The following is a 12,813-nucleotide window of genomic DNA, read 5'->3' as shown; positions in this document are numbered from 1 at the left end:
TTCTGTTTTTCAACATGATTTGGAGCTTGTTTTTGGAAAAGTTTTTATTTCTGTTTTTCAACATGATTTAGAGCTTGTTTATGAAAAAGTGTTTTTTCAGTTTTCCAACATGATTTAGAGCTTGTTTTTGGAAAAGTGTTTATTTCTGTCACGTTCCTGACCTGTTTTCTGTTGTTTTGTATGTGTTTAGTTGGTCAGGACGTGAGCTGGGTGGGAATTCTATGTTGTGTGTCTAGTTTGTCTGTTTCTATGTCAGCCTAGTGTGGGTTCTCAATCAGAGACAGATGGTAGTCGTTGTCTCTGATTGAGACTCATATATAGGAGGCTTGTTTTGTGTTGGGATTTTGTGGGTGTTTGTTACCTGTCTCTGTGTTTGTGTTCTGCACCAGATAGGTCTGTATCGGTTTGCACATTTGTTATTTTGTATGTTGTTTGTAGTGTTTCACTTGTTCTTGTATTAAACATGTTTAACACTAGCCGCGCTGCACTTTGGTCCTCTCCTTCACCTATGGAAGAAAGCCGTTACAGAAACACCCACCAACAAGGGACCAAGCAGTGTGGCTACGGGCAGCGACAGCAGGAGCAGAGAAAGGAGGAATGGACATGGGAAGACGTTTTGGACGGCAAGGGTTGCTACACATGGGAGGAGATCCTGGCTGGAAGGGATCGCCTCCCATGGGAGCAGCTGGAGGCAGTTAGGAGAGCAGAGGCATCCGGAGAGAGGAACCGGAGTTATGAAGGTACGCGGCTAGCACGGAAACCCGAGAGGCTCACCCAAAAATTTCTTGGGGGGGGCAAAAGGGGAGTGTGGCGAAGCCGGGTTGGATACCTGAGCCAACTCCCCGGGCTTACCGTGGAGTGAGAGGGCGTCGTACTGGTCAGACACCGTGTTATGCGGTAAAGCGCACGGTGTCCCCAGTACGCGTGCTTAGCCCAGTGCGGGCTATTCCACCTTGCCGCACTGGGAGGGCTAGGTTGGGCATCGAGCTGGATGTCATGAAGCCGGCCCAACGTATCTGGCCTCCAGTACGTCTCCTCGGGCCGGCGTACATGGCACCAGCCTTACAGGTGGTGTCCCCGGTTCGCCTGCATAGCCCAGTGCGGGTTATTCCACCTCGCCGCACTGGCAGGGCTACGGGGACCATTCAACCTGGTAAGGTTGGAGAGGCTCGGTGCTCAAGAGCGCGTGTCCTTCACGGTCCGGTATATCCGGCGCCACCTTCCCGCCCCAGCCCAGTACCACCAGTGCCTACACCACGCACCAGGCTTCCAGTGCATCGCCAGAGCCCTGTTCCTCCTCCCCGCACTCGCCCTGAGGTGCGTGCCCTCAGCCCGGTACCTCCAGTTCCGGCACCACGCATCAGGCCTATAGTGCGTCTCAGCCGGCCAGAGTCTGCCGTCTGCCCAGCGGTGCCTGAACTGCCCGTCTGCCCAGCGGTGCCTGAACTGCCCGTCTGCCCAGCGGCGCCTGAACTGCCCGTCTGCCCAACGCCGTCTGAACTGTCCGTCTGCCCAACGCCGTCTGAACTGTCCGTCTGCCCAGCGCCGTCTGAGCCATCCGTCTGCCCAGCGCCGTCTGAGCCATCCGTCTGCCCAGCGCCGTCTGAGCCATCCGTCTGCCCAGCGCCATCTGAGCCATCCGTCTGCCCAGCGCCGTCTGAGCCATCTGTCTGCCCAGCGCCATCTGAGTCATCCGTCTGCCACGAGCCATTAGAGCCGCCCATCTGTCCCGAGCCATTAGAGCCGTCCGTCAGTCAGGAGCCGCTAGAGCCGTCCGTCAGTCAGGAGCTGCCAGAGACGCCAGCCAGTCAGGAGCTGCCAGAGACGCCAGCCAGTCAGGAGCTGCCAGAGACGCCAGCCAGTCAGGAGCTGCCAGAGACGCCAGCCAGTCAGGAGCTGCCAGAGACGCCAGCCAGTCAGGAGCTGCCAGAGACGCCAGCCAGTCAGGAGCTGCCAGAGACGCCAGCCAGTCAGGAGCTGCCAGAGACGCCAGCCAGTCAGGAGCTGCCCTACAGTCATGAGCTGCCCTACAGTCATGAGCTGCCCTACAGTCATGAGCTGCCCTACAGTCATGAGCTGCCCTACAGTCATGAGCTGCCCTTCAGTCATGAGCTGCCCTTCAGTCATGAGCTGTCCTCCAGTCATGAGCTGCCCTCCAGTCATGAGCTGCCCTCCAGTCATGAGCTGCCCTCCAGTCATGAGCTGCCCTCCAGTCATGAGCTGCCCTCCAGTCATGAGCTGCCCTCCAGTCATGAGCTGCCCTCCAGTCATGAGCTGCCCTCCAGTCATGAGCTGCCCTCCAGTCATGAGCTGCCTTCCAGTCCGGAGCTGCCACTAGTCCGGAGTTGTCCCTCTGTCCTGGGCTACCTCTCTGTCCTGGGCTACCTCTCTGTCCTGGGCTACCTCTTTGTCCTGAACTACCTCTTTGTCCTGAACTACCTCTCTGTCCTGAGTTGTCTCCTCTATTGTAGAGGGGAGTTGGTGAAGGTTCCTGGACCATGGTCGGGGGCGAGGGTCGCCACTCAAGGGACGCTAAGGAGGTGGACAAAGACAATGGTGGAGTGGTGCCCTCGTCCACCGCCGGAGCCGCCACCGCGGACAGATGCCCACCCAGACCCTCCCCTTGAGTTTTAGGGGTGCGCCCGGAGTTCGCACCTTGAGGGGGGGGTTCTGTCACGTTCCTGACCTGTTTTCTGTTGTTTTGTATGTGTTTAGTTGGTCAGGATGTGAGCTGGGTGGGAATTCTATGTTGTGTGTCTAGTTTGTCTGTTTCTATGTCAGCCTAGTGTGGGTTCTCAATCAGAGACAGATGGTAGTCGTTGTCTCTGATTGAGACTCATATATAGGAGGCTTGTTTTGTGTTGGGATTTTGTGGGTGTTTGTTACCTGTCTCTGTGTTTGTGTTCTGCACCAGATAGGTCTGTATCGGTTTGCACATTTGTTATTTTGTATGTTGTTTGTAGTGTTTCACTTGTTCTTGTATTAAACATGTTTAACACTAGCCGCGCTGCACTTTGGTCCTCTCCTTCACCTATGGAAGAAAGCCGTTACAGAAACACCCACCAACAAGGGACCAAGCAGTGTGGCTACGGGCAGCGACAGCAGGAGCAGAGAAAGGAGGAATGGACATGGGAAGACGTTTTGGACGGCAAGGGTTGCTACACATGGGAGGAGATCCTGGCTGGAAGGGATCGCCTCCCATGGGAGCAGCTGGAGGCAGTTAGGAGAGCAGAGGCATCCGGAGAGAGGAACCGGAGTTATGAAGGTACGCGGCTAGCACGGAAACCCGAGAGGCTCACCCAAAAATTTCTTGGGGGGGGCAAAAGGGGAGTGTGGCGAAGCCGGGTTGGATACCTGAGCCAACTCCCCGGGCTTACCGTGGAGTGAGAGGGCGTCGTACTGGTCAGACACCGTGTTATGCGGTAAAGCGCACGGTGTCCCCAGTACGCGTGCTTAGCCCAGTGCGGGCTATTCCACCTTGCCGCACTGGGAGGGCTAGGTTGGGCATCGAGCTGGATGTCATGAAGCCGGCCCAACGTATCTGGCCTCCAGTACGTCTCCTCGGGCCGGCGTACATGGCACCAGCCTTACAGGTGGTGTCCCCGGTTCGCCTGCATAGCCCAGTGCGGGTTATTCCACCTCGCCGCACTGGCAGGGCTACGGGGACCATTCAACCTGGTAAGGTTGGAGAGGCTCGGTGCTCAAGAGCGCGTGTCCTTCACGGTCCGGTATATCCGGCGCCACCTTCCCGCCCCAGCCCAGTACCACCAGTGCCTACACCACGCACCAGGCTTCCAGTGCATCGCCAGAGCCCTGTTCCTCCTCCCCGCACTCGCCCTGAGGTGCGTGCCCTCAGCCCGGTACCTCCAGTTCCGGCACCACGCATCAGGCCTATAGTGCGTCTCAGCCGGCCAGAGTCTGCCGTCTGCCCAGCGGTGCCTGAACTGCCCGTCTGCCCAGCGGCGCCTGAACTGCCCGTCTGCCCAACGCCGTCTGAACTGTCCGTCTGCCCAACGCCGTCTGAACTGTCCGTCTGCCCAGCGCCGTCTGAGCCATCCGTCTAACCAGCGCCGTCTGAGCCATCCGTCTGCCCAGCGCCGTCTGAGCCATCCGTCTGCCCAGCGCCATCTGAGCCATCCGTCTGCCCAGCGCCGTCTGAGCCATCTGTCTGCCCAGCGCCATCTGAGTCATCCGTCTGCCACGAGCCATTAGAGCCGCCCATCTGTCCCGAGCCATTAGAGCCGTCCGTCAGTCAGGAGCCGCTAGAGCCGTCCGTCAGTCAGGAGCTGCCAGAGACGCCAGCCAGTCAGGAGCTGCCAGAGACGCCAGCCAGTCAGGAGCTGCCAGAGACGCCAGCCAGTCAGGAGCTGCCAGAGACGCCAGCCAGTCAGGAGCTGCCAGAGACGCCAGCCAGTCAGGAGCTGCCAGAGACGCCAGCCAGTCAGGAGCTGCCAGAGACGCCAGCCAGTCAGGAGCTGCCAGAGACGCCAGCCAGTCAGGAGCTGCCCTACAGTCATGAGCTGCCCTACAGTCATGAGCTGCCCTTCAGTCATGAGCTGCCCTCCAGTCATGAGCTGTCCTCCAGTCATGAGCTGTCCTCCAGTCATGAGCTGCCCTCCAGTCATGAGCTGCCCTCCAGTCATGAGCTGCCCTCCAGTCATGAGCTGCCCTCCAGTCATGAGCTGCCCTCCAGTCATGAGCTGCCCTCCAGTCATGAGCTGCCCTCCAGTCATGAGCTGCCCTCCAGTCCGGAGCTGCCCTCCAGTCATGAGCTGCCCTCCAGTCCGGAGCTGCCACTAGTCCGGAGTTGTCCCTCTGTCCTGGGCTACCTCTCTGTCCTGGGCTACCTCTCTGTCCTGGGCTACCTCTCTGTCCTGGGCTACCTCTTTGTCCTGAACTACCTCTTTGTCCTGAACTACCTCTTTGTCCTGAACTACCTCTCTGTCCTGAGTTGTCTCCTCTATTGTAGAGGGGAGTTGGTGAAGGTTCCTGGACCATGGTCGGGGGCGAGGGTCGCCACTCAAGGGACGCTAAGGAGGTGGACAAAGACAATGGTGGAGTGGTGCCCTCGTCCACCGCCGGAGCCGCCACCGCGGACAGATGCCCACCCAGACCCTCCCCTTGAGTTTTAGGGGTGCGCCCGGAGTTCGCACCTTGAGGGGGGGGTTCTGTCACGTTCCTGACCTGTTTTCTGTTGTTTTGTATGTGTTTAGTTGGTCAGGACGTGAGCTGGGTGGGAATTCTATGTTGTGTGTCTAGTTTGTCTGTTTCTATGTCAGCCTAGTGTGGGTTCTCAGAGACAGATGGTAGTCGTTGTCTCTGATTGAGACTCATATATAGGAGGCTTGTTTTGTGTTGGGATTTTGTGGGTGTTTGTTACCTGTCTCTGTGTTTGTGTTCTGCACCAGATAGGTCTGTATCGGTTTGCACATTTGTTATTTTGTATGTTGTTTGTAGTGTTTCACTTGTTCTTGTATTAAACATGTTTAACACTAGCCGCGCTGCACTTTGGTCCTCTCCTTCACCTATGGAAGAAAGCCGTTACAATTTCTGTATTCAAGGTTGCAGCTTGCTGAAATCTGTCCACAGTGTTCCTATCATTGAGTTTTAACAGTACTGCAAAAATTTCACTTACAGAGTGATTCAAACATGATTTAGAGCTTGTTTATGGAAAAGTGATTATTTCTGTTTTTCAACATGATTTGGAGCTTGTTTTTGGAAAAGTGTTTATTTCTGTTTTTCAACATGATTTATAGCTTGTTTATGGAAAAGTGTATTTCAATGTTGCAACTTGCTGAAAATTGTCCAGTGTCCCTATCATCTGGTTTAAACAGTACTGCAATTTTTTTACTTACAGAGTGCATCAAACATGATTTAGACCTTGTTTATGGAAAAGTGTTTATTTCTGTATTTCAATGTTGCAACTTGCTGAACATTGTCCACAGTGTTCCTATCATCTAGTTTAAACAGTACTGCAAAAAAATGTACTTACAGAGTGCATCAAACATTTTTTATGGAAAAGTGTTTATTTCTGTATTTCAATGTTGCAACTTGCTGAACATTGTCCACCGTGTTCCTATCATCTCGTTTAAACAGTTCAGCAAAAACATTTACACAAAGAGTGAATCAAACATGATTTACACCTTGTTTTTGGAAAAGTGTTTATTTCTGTTTTTCCATGTTGCAACTTGCTGCAAATTGTCCAGTGTTCTGATCATCTAGTTTAAACAGTACTGCAAAAAATATACTTACAGAGTGCATCAAATATGATTTAGACCTTGTTTATGGAAAAGTGTATTTCAATGTTGCAACTTGCTGAAAATTGTCCACAGTGTCCCTATCAACTGGTTTAAACAGTACTGCATTTTTTTTTACTTACAGAGTGCATCAAACATGATTTAGACCTTGTTTATGGAAAAGTGTTTATTTCTGTTTTTCAACATGATTTGGAGCTGGTTTTTGGAAAAGTGTTTATTTTTGTATTTCAACATGATTTAGAGCTTGTTTATGAAAAAGTGTTTTTTCATGTTTTTCAACATGATTTAGAACTTGTTTATGGAAAAGTGTTTATTTCTGTAATTCAAGGTTGTAGCTTGCTGAAAACTGTCCACAGTGTTCCTATCATCGAGTTTTGACAGTACGGCAAAAAATTCACTTACAGAGTGCATCAAACATGATTTAGAGCTTGTTTATGGAAAAGTGTTTATTTCTGTATTTCAACATGATTTAGAGCTTGTTTATGGAAAAGTGTTTATTTCTGTTTTCAACATGATTTGGAGCTTTTTTACGAAAAGTGTTAATTTCTGTTTTTCAACATGATTTGGAGCTTGTTTATGGAAAAGTGTTAATTTCTGTATTTCAACATGATTTAGAGCTTGTTTATGAAAAAGTGTTTTTTCAGTTTTCCAACATGATTTAGAGCTTGTTTTTGGAAAAGTGTTTATTTCTGTATTAAAGGTTGCAGCTTGCTGAAATCTGTCCACAGTGTTCCTATTAACGAGTTTTAACAGTATTGAAAAATTTCACTTACAGAGTGCATCAAACATGATTTAGAGCTTGTTTATGGAAAAGTGATTATTTCTGTTTTTCAACATGATTTAGAGCTTGTTTATGGAAAACTGTTTATTTCTGTTTTTCAACATGATTTAGAGCTTGTTTTTGGAAAAGTGTTTATTTCGGTTTTTCAACATAATTTAGAGCTTGTTCATGGAAAAGTGTTTATTTCTGTAATTCAAGGTTGCAGCTTGCTGAAAACTGTCCACAGTGTTACTATCATCGAGTTTTAACAGTACTGCAAAAATTTCACTTACAGAGTGCATCAAACATGATTTAGACCTTGTTTATGGAAAAGTGTATTTCAATGTTGCAACTTGCTGAAAATTGTCCACAGCTTTCCTATCATGTAGTTTTTAAACAGCACTGCAAAAAATGTACTTACAGAGTGCATCAAACATGATTTAGACCTTGTTTATGGAAAAGTGTATTTCAATGTTGCAACTTGCTGAAAATTGTCCACAGTGTCCCTGTCATCTGGTTTAAATAGTACTGCAATTTTTTTACTTACAGAGTGCATCAAATATGATTTAGACCTTGTTTATGGAAAAGTGTATTTCAATGTTGCAACTTGCTGAAAATTGTCCACAGTGTTTCTATCATTTAGTTTAAAAATGAATGCAAAAAAATGTACTAACAGAGTGCATCAAACATGATTTAGACATTGTTTATGGAAAAGTGTTTATTTCTGTATTTCAATGTTGCAACTTGCTGAACATTGTCCACAGCTTTCCTATCATGTAGTTTAAACAGTACTGCAAAAAAATGTACTTACAGAGTGCATCAAACATGATTTATTCCTTGTTTATGGAAAAGTGTTTATTTCTGTATTTCAATGTTGCAACTTGCTGAACATTGTCCACAGTGTTCCTATCATCTAGTTTAAACAGTACTGCAAAAAAAATTACTTACCAAGTGCATCAAACATGATTTAGACCTTGTTTATGGAAAAGTGTATTTCAATGTTACAACTTGCTGAAAATTGTCCACAGTGTCCCTATCATCTGGTTTAAACAGTACTGCATTTTTTTTACTTACAGAGTGCATAACACATGATTTAGACCTTGTTTATGGAAAAGTGTTTATTTCTGTATTTCAATGTTGCCACTTGCTGAAAATTGTCCACAGTGCTCCTATCATCTAGTTTAAACAGTACTGCAAAAAAAATGTACTTACAGAGTGCATCAAACATTTTTTATGGAAAAGTGTTTATTTCTGTATTTCATGGTTGCAACTTGCTGAACATTGTCCACAGTGTTCCTATCATCTCGTTTAAACAGTACAGCAAAAACATTTACACAAAGAGTGCATCAAACATGATTTACACCTTGTTTATGGAAAAGTGTATTTCAATGTTGCAACTTGCTGAACATTGTCCACAGTGTTTCTATCATTTAGTTTAAAAATTAATGCAAAAAAATGTACTAACAGAGTGCATCAAACATGATTTAGACATTGTTTATGGAAAAGTGTTTTTTCATGTTTTTCAACATGATTTGGAGCTGGTTTTTGGAAAAGTGTTTATGTTTGTATTTCAACATGATTTAGAGCTTGTTTATGAAAAAGTGTTTATTTCTGTAATTCAAGGTTGCAGCTTGCTGAAAACTGTCCATAGTGTTCCTATAATCGAGTTTTAACAGTACTGCAAAAATTTCACTTACAGAGTGCATCAAACATGATTTAGAGCTTGTTTATGAAAAAGTGTTTTTCAGTTTTTCAACATGATTTAGAGCTTGTTTATGGAAAAGTGTTTATTTCTGTAATTCAAGGTTGCAGCTTGCTGAAAACTGTCCAGAGTGTTCCTATCATCGAGTTTTAACAGTACTGCCAAAATTTCACTTACAGAGTGCATCAATCATGATTTAGAGCTTGTTTATGGAAAAGTGATTATTTCTGTATTTCAACATGATTTGAAGCTTGTTTCTGGAAAAGTGTTTATTTCTGTATTTCAACATGATTTGGAACTTGTTTATGGAAAAGTGATTATTTCTGTTTTTCAACATGATTTGGAGCTTGTTTTTGGAAAAGTGTTTATTTCTGTTTTTCAACATGATTTGGAGCTTGTTTATGGAAAAGTGTTTATTTCTGTTTTTCAACATGATTTAGAGCTTGTTTATGAAAAAGTGTTTTTTCAGTTTTTCAACATGATTTAGAGCTTGTTTATGGAAAAGTGTTTATTTCTGTAATTCAAGGTTGCAGCTTGCTGAAAACTGTCCACAGTGTTCCTATCATCGAGTTTTAACAGTACTGCAAAAGTTTCACTTACAGAGTACATCAAACATGATTTAGAGCTTGTTTATGGAAAAGTGATTATTTCTGTATTTCAACATGATTTGGAGCTGGTTTTTGGAAAAGTGTTTTTTCTGTATTTCAACATGATTTAGAGCTTGTTTATGAAAAATTGTTTTTTCAGTTTTTCAACATGATTTAGAGCTTGTTTATGAAAAAAATAAAATAATTCAACATGATTTAGAGCTTGTTTATGGAAAAGTGTTTATTTCTGTAATTCAAGGTTGCAGCTTGCTGAAAACTGTCCACAGTGTTCCTATCATCGAGTTTTAACAGTACTGCAAAAGTTTCACTTACAGAGTGCATCAAACATGATTTAGAGCTTGTTTATGGAAAAGTGATTATTTCTGTATTTCAACATGATTTAGAGCTTGTTTATGGAAAAGTGTTTATTTCTGTATTTCAATGTTGCAACTTGCTGAACATTGTCCACAGCTTTCCTATCATCTAGTTTAAACAGCACTGCAAAAAAATGTACTTGCAGAGTGCATCAAAAATGATTTAGACCTTGTTTATGGAAAAGTGTTTATTTCTGTATTTCAATGTTGCAACTTGCTGAAAATTGTCCACAGTGTTCCTATCATCTAGTTTAAACAGTTTTGCAAAAAAAATTACTTACAGAGTGCATCAAACATGATTTAGACCTTGTTTTTGGAAAGTGTTTATTTCTGTATTTCATGGTTGCAACTTGCTGCAAATTGTCCAGTATTCAGATCATCTAGTTTAAATAGTACAGCCAACAATTTTACTTACAGAGTGCATCAAACATGATTTAGACCTTGTTTATGGAAAAGTGTATTTCAATGTTGCCACTTGCTGAAAATTGTCCACAGTGTTCCTATCATCTGGTTTAAACAGTACTGCAAAAAAAGGTACTTACAGAGTGCATCAAACATTTTTTATGGAAAAGTGTTTATTTCTGTATTTCATGGTTGCAACTTGCTGACCATTGTCCACAGTGTTCCTATCATCTCGTTTAACTTATGGCTGCAAGGGGCAGCACTGAGTAACCTGAAAATAGGTGGCCATTTCAAATGGCCTCCTACTCAATTCTTGCTCGTACAATATGCATATTATCATTTCTATTGGATAGAAAACACTCTCTAGTTTCTTAAACCGTTTGAATTATTTCTCTAAGTGAACCAGAACTCTTTCTGCAGCCCATTTCCTATCCGGAAGTGAGATTTCCAAATGCGAGGTCTCTTTTCAAGAGCTTGTCTATAAAAGGGCATGTCACTTGGGACCATAGAAACACGTCATACGCCTTCCCCTGGGTGTCATGCGGAAGTGAGAGCAGAAAGGACTTGAATATCTCGTTCAGGGATTGAATACAGCCTCTTGGAGTGAGAGGTCCGCCATAATTTTTTTTCTCCAAGGCGCGAAGTTGGACCTTGTATTTTCTCCTGGAAAACTGTCGTTATAGGTGAATATAATCTCCGGCTTCGATTTTACTTGATACATGTCACAATATCATCCTAAAGTATGTTTTTTCAATATAGTTTAATTATATTATTGAAATTTATTCGGGACTTTAGACGTGATGCGTTGGAAGAATTTTTTCAAGAAGGAGAGGTTAGCGCCGCACGGCCAGTGTGCTTGCTAATTCAAGAGGGAAATAGTTCGTTCTGGATCCAAACAAAGACGGTACTGGACAATGGACCCCTTTACAACATTCTGATGGAAGATCAACAAAGATAAGGACCCAATTTGGGATGCTATTTAATATATCTGTCGAGCTGTGCTATCGCTACCGATTACTTGGAATCAATGCTGTTGTGTGTTAGCCATTGCAGTAAGCTAATATAACGATATATTGTGTTTTCGCTGTAAAACATTTAAAAAATCGGAAATATTGGCTCTATTCACAAGATCTTTGTCTTTCATTTTGCTATACACCATATATTTTTCTGAAATGTTTTATGATGAGTAATTAGGTAGTTGACGTTGGTGTCTGTATTTACTCTGGCTACTCCCGTGCTATTTCTGACTGTAGCTATGTAATGTAAAATGTAAATGTAAAACTGATTTATAGCTCAAATATGCACATTTTTCGAACAAAATATAGATTTATTGTGTAACATGTTATTGGACTGTCATCTGAGGAAGTTGTTTCTAGGTTTGTTTGGTTGGATCTTGGTTAGTTAGGTTGGCTTTGTGCATGCTACCTGTGCTGTGAAAAATGTCTGTCCTCTTTTGTATTTGGTGGTGAACTAACATAAATATACGTGGTGTTTTTGCTGTAAAACATTTTAAAAATCGGACACGTTGGCTGGATTAACAAGATGTTTATCTTTCAAATGCTGTATTGGACTTGTTAATGTGTGAAAGTTAAATATTTAAAAAAAAAAATAGATTTTGAATTTCGCGCCCTGCACCTGAGCTGGATGTTGTCATAAGTGTACCGGTGTCGGGCTGCAGCCATAACAGGTTAAACAGTACAGCAAAAACATTTACACAAAGAGTGCATCAAACATGATTTACACCTTGTTTTTGGAAAAGTGTTTATTTCTGTATTTCCATGTTGCAACTTGCTGAAAATTGTCCACAGTGTTCTGATCATCGAGTTTAAACATTACTGCAAAAAAATGTACTTACAGAGTGCATCAAAAATGATTTAGACCTTGTTTATGGAAAAGTGTTTATTTCTGTATTTCAATGTTGCAACTTGCTGAAGATTGTCCACAGTGTTCCTATCATCTAGTTTAAACAGTACTGCATAAAAATTACATCCAGAGTGCATCAATAATGATTTAGACCTTTTTTATGGAAAAGTGTTTATTTCTGTATTTCAATGTTGCAACTTGCTGAACATTGTCCACAGCTTTCCTATCATCTAGTTTAAACAGTACTTCAAAAAAATGTACTTACAGAGTGCATCAAACATGATTTAAAAATTGTCCAGTGTTCTGATCATCTAGTTTAAACAGTACTGCAAAAAATGTACTTACAGAGTGCATCAAACATGATTTAGACCTTGTTTATGGAAAAGTGTATTTCAACGTTGCAACTTGCTGAAAATTGTCCACAGTGTTTCTATCATTTAGTTTAAAAATTAATGCAAAAAAATGTACTAACAGAGTGCATCAAACATGATTTAGACCTTGTTTATGGAAAAGTGTATTTCAACGTTGCAACTTGCTGAAAATTGTCCACAGTGTCCCTATCATCTAGTTTAAACAGTACTGCAAAAAAATGTACTTACAGAGTGCATCAAACATTTTTTATGGAAAAGTGTTTATTTCTGTATTTCATGGTTGCAACTTGCTGAACATTGTCCACAATGTTCCTATCATCTCGTTTAAACAGTACAGCAAAAACGTTTACACAAAGAGTGCATCAAACATGATTTACACCTTGTTTTTGGAAAAGTGTTAATTTCAGTATTCCCATGTTGCAACTTGCTGAAAATTGTCCAGTGTTATGATCATCTAATTTAAACAGTACTGCAAAAAATGTACTTACAGAGTGCAT

This window comes from Salvelinus namaycush, chromosome 24 (assembly GCF_016432855.1).
Source record: "Salvelinus namaycush isolate Seneca chromosome 24, SaNama_1.0, whole genome shotgun sequence".
Taxonomy (NCBI): Eukaryota; Metazoa; Chordata; class Actinopteri; order Salmoniformes; family Salmonidae; genus Salvelinus; species Salvelinus namaycush.
This window is presented reverse-complemented; position numbering follows the sequence as displayed.